Genomic DNA, 5000 nt, shown 5'->3' with positions numbered 1-5000 from the left:
GTCTCTGCAGTCACCATGAGATAGATTGGCTTTCATTTCTCTTAATTGATAAGAGTTCGTTGGATCCTGTCTCTTTCCGCTCTCTTTGTTTAGGGGGAGGAAGGGAAGGGATGGGAGGGAAGGGTGGAGGGAGGAAGAAGGGAGGGAGGGAGGGAGGGAGGGAAGGGGGGATGGGAAGGAGAGAGGAAGGGAGGGAGGGGAAGGGGAGGATGGGAGGGAGGGAAGGGTGGAGGGAGGGAGGGAAGAGGGAGGGAAAGGTAGAGGGAGGGAGGGAGGGAAGGAGAGAGGAAGAAGGGAGGGAAGGAAGGGAAGGGGGGAATGGGAGGGAGGGAGGGAAGGGAGGGAAGGGTGGAGGGAGGAAGAAGGGAGGAAGGGAGGGAGGGAGGGAAGGGAAGAGGGAGGGAGGGAGGGAAGGGTGGAGGGAGGGAGGGAAGGGAGGGGAAGGGTGGAGGGAGGGAAGGGAGGGAGGGAAGGAAAGGAAGGGGGGAGGGGAAGGGAAAGGAAGGGAAGGGAGGGAAAGGTAGAGGGAGGGAGGGAGGGAGGGAGGAAGAAGGGAGGGAAGCAAGGGAAGGGGAAAAGGGAAAGGAAGGGAAGGAGACAGGGAGGGAGGGAAGGAGGGAAGAAGGGAGGGAGAGAGGAAGAAGGGAGGAGGAAGGGAAGAGAAAGGAAGGGAAAGGAGGGAAGGGAGGAAGAAGGGAGGAAGAAAGGAGGGAGGGAAGGAGAGAGGAAGAAGGGAGGGAAGCAAGGGAAGGGGGAAAGGGAAGGAGATAGGGAGGGAGGGAAGGAGGGAAGAAAGGAGGGAGAGATGGAAGGGGGAGACAAGGGAAGGTAGGGAGGAAGGATGGAAGGACAGAACCGGAGAAAAAAAAAAGTAAGAGGTAAAAAGAAAAAAAGAAAGAAAGAGCGAAAAAAAAAAAGAGAGGAAGAAAAAATTAATAAAACAAAGAGAGAAAATAAATAGAAAAAAAAAAGAAAAAAAAAAAAAAAAAAAAATGCAGAAAGGAAAGAAATAAAGTAAAAAAATAAAAAGAGAAAAAAAAAAAAAAAAAGGAAAAGAGAAAAGGAAGAATAAGCAGATTAAAATGAGAGGTAAAAAAGAAATTCAAAAAGATACAAAAGCAATAAGACAAGAAGAGAGGGGAGAAAAGAAAAAAAGAAAAACAAATGAAAAGAGGAAAAAAAACAGAAAAAAAAAAAACCAACGAAAAAAAAAAAAAAAAAAGAAAAGAAATAAAAATTCAAAAACTAAAAAGAAATAAAAACATAAGAAAACCACAAAAGGGCAAAAACAAATTAAAAAAAAACAAGAAAGACTAAAAGAAAGAAAACACAAGCAAAATCGGAAGAAAAGAATAACTGGAAAGAGAAGAAAAACAAAAGATAAAAGAGAGAGAGAAAAAAAAAAAAAAAAGGAAAAAAAAGAAAGAGAAAAAAAAGGAAGCAACAACAGAGACAAGAATGAAAAAAAGAAATAAAAAGAGAGGAGAAAAAAAGCGAGGAATAAAACAAAAACAAAAAAAGAAGTAAAAAAACGAAGAGAGAGAGCGGATGAAAAGAAAAAAAAAGAAAACTAAGAAAAGAGTAAGTTGAAACAAAAACAAAAAAATGAATGAAAAAGGAAATAGAAGACGAAGCGCAATCGAGAAATACATAAGAAAAACATAAAAACAAAAAAAAAAAAGCCCAAGAGAAAAGAGGCCATAGAGAAAACAAGAAAAAATAAAGAACACCAGTAACAACAAGGTAAGAGAGCAACAAATAAATGAAAGAAAAAAAAGAGAAAAAGAGAAAAGAAAAAGTGAAAGCATTAAAAGCGCTAGAGGGAAAAAACACAAAACAAGAAGAGAGACAGAATGTAAGAGCAAGATATGAGAAGAAACAAGTAAAAAAAAACAAAAAGAAAAAAAGAAGAAAAAGAGAAAAGAAAAAAAAAATAAAGAGAAAGAATAAGAAATGAAGAATCAAAAAAAAAAGAGGACAAAGAAAGAATAAAAAGTAAAAGCAAGAATAAAAAAAAAGCAAAAATGAAAAACAAGTAGAAAAAAGAGGAAAAGAAGTAGTATAAAAAAAAAGAGAAAGAAAAGACAAAAAAGGAGATAAAATAGAAACAAAAAAGAGACAAGAACAATAAAAAAAAACGAAAAACAAAAAAACAACAAAATAAAAAAAAAAACAAACAAAGAATAGAGAAAGAAGACCCAAGAGAAGATACAAAAGAGAGGGAAACAAGAGAAATAAAAAAAGAAGAAAAAAAAGAAAAAAATAAGAATAGGAAGTAAAAAAGAAAAAAAAAAAAAAAAATAAAAGAAATGAAAAACAAAGGAGAAGAAGAGAAGGAAGGAAGGAAGGGAGGGAGGGAAAGGAAGAGGGAGGAAGAGAAAAAAGGGAAGTAGGTAAGGAGAGATGGAAGGGGGAGACGTGAGTAGGTAGGGAGGATGGAAGGGAGGGAGAGAGGGAAGAAGGAAGTTAGGATGGAGGAAGGAGAGAAAGGTGGAAGGAAAGAAGGAAGGAGGGAAAGAAGGGAAGGAGGAAAAAAGGGAGCAAGGAGAAGGAAGGGACGGTTTGCAGAGAGAGAAGGAGGGAGGAAGGGTGGAAGATAGGGTGAACGGGAGGGAAGGGGTGAGATAGGAAGGGTGAGAGGAAGGAAGGGTGGGAGGGAGGGAGGGAGGAAGAGAGGGTAGGAGCAAGGGAGGAAGGAGGGAATAACGAGACGAAGGACGGGAGAGATGGAAAGAAAAGAGGAAGGGAGGGAGTGTGGAAGGGAAGGAGGGAGGAAAGGAAGGGAAGAAGAGGGGAAGAAAGGGAAGAATGTAGAAATAAAGGAAGAAAGGGGAAGAAAGCAAAGAAGATGTTATATATATATATATATATATATATATATATATATATATATATATATATATGTATATATCATATATATTTATATATATATTATATATATATATATAATATATAATATATATATATATATATATAATATATATATATATATATATAAAGGAAATCACAACCAACACATACAAAACAACACACTTTCACAATACTCCACTCACACTCACACACACACATACACACGCACACGTAAGATTACATCATACCTTAGTTGTGACAGAATAAAGGGACAAAGGAACGATCCAAAAAGAATCACCTTCAGTTTCAAAATGTTTCATAAAAGTTACAAGAATTTTTTTCCCTCCAAGGTTTCAAAAGATGGTCAGTCGAGCGTTAGGAAAAGCGACCATAGGTATCCTTTTGGAAAATACTTGTTCAAAATTTCGAAATGCCAAATTTCTTTATTGCCATGATTCCGGCAGCAATATTGATCGTGAATATTAAAAAAAAAAAAAAAAAAAAATGTGGTTATGATTTGGTCTCAGATATAATAGAAAGAATGATAATGATTTCAATGACATATCAAGGTAATAAGATTGATGCTAATAATAAGAGTAATAGCATTATTGCTTATGATTATGGAGATTATAACAAAAGCAATAGTAATTATTTTTATTTTCCTAATCATTGTTATCCTCATTATCACCATCATCACGTTTATCTTTGTTATTATTATCTTTATCATTAATAATACCTTTAGCATTATATTTGATAGTATCATTAGGATTATCACTATTATTATCATTATCAAAATAATTACTATTGTTATTATTATTATCATTCCTCTTATCATTATCACTATTACAATTATTTAATCATCATCATTATTATTAATGTTATAATTATCATTACCATTATTGTTATCGTCATTATCATTATCAGTAGTATCATCATCATAATAATCATCATTATCATAACCAGACAAAGACACTTTAGCTAGAGTGGAATATATTATCTCAAGATGTAGAGCGTCAATATTGTAAAAAAAAAAATGCCTTTCTTAAATTTGATCTTAAAACTCAAAACACAGGCATTAAATATTTAGTTATGGGTTTGAAAGAGGAATGAATATATATATATATATATATATATATATATAATATATATATATATATATATATATATATATATATATAAATATATAAATATATATATATATATATATATATATATATATATATATATATATATATATATATTTTTTTTTTTTTTTTTTTTTTTTTTTAGGCATATCAGATTACCTTTTGTATATATATTTTTTTTTAAAGAGGGTAGCAATTTCAATTCTTTTTTTTTTTTTTTTTTTATAGGGGAGGGCTGCGCGTCGGTGACTATCACATTTAGTGTTCATTTAGTATTTTAATATCACCAGTATTAGATTTATTAAGCGAAATTAAGAATGTAATCAATGAAATGAATTCCAATGCCTATAAAATAATGAAATTATAATGACAATATTAAAATAAACACTTATAGAATAAAAAAGGAACAGAGAAAATTGAAGAAGAGCAGGAGTAAATACTTACTCGCCAAGCTTATGATATATAACAAGTATTCATATCCCTTTTATAAACTTAGAAGCTTATAACAGTATACATATCCCATTTATAAACCTCCCCTTTATCTCCTTTATTGTCAAGACCTCTCGGGGAGAACGCTCGACCCTAGACTCTCATCTCCACCTGAAATTTAACTGAATACTGAATTATACAAAGTGGCAGCAGAGCATAGGGACTAAATCAGGTGGACTTCCAGTGAACAAAGTACTCTGCATAAAAAAACGTGGGCCTTTGATGTTCTTGACAGAGGGTTGTACTGGCGCTGTGCAGTTCACTAATAAATTGCCTGAACGTGTTTTTTATGGTGTGTGTCCCTGGGGGCGATCATCTCTTTATTAGGCAGATGGATAGATCTATAGCATTGTTTTGATCGGGGTAAGTGCCTCTACCCGGACGCATCTAGCTATATCATTTTCACTACAATTGATGACAACAAAGGTTCGTATGAAAGTATATACATTCAAAAACCGAATGAATATTGTGTTTATATCATCCTAGTATAATTTTGAAATAATAACTTCGTACTCTCTCGCGGAGGAAAAAAAAGAA

This window comes from Penaeus japonicus, unplaced genomic scaffold (genome assembly GCF_977035675.1).
Source record: "Penaeus japonicus unplaced genomic scaffold, GWHDUDI00000001_assembly GWHDUDI00000036, whole genome shotgun sequence".
In the NCBI taxonomy this organism is placed as follows: Eukaryota; Metazoa; Arthropoda; class Malacostraca; order Decapoda; family Penaeidae; genus Penaeus; species Penaeus japonicus.
The sequence above is the reverse complement of the archived record's forward strand: the minus strand, read 5'-3'. Positions refer to the sequence as shown.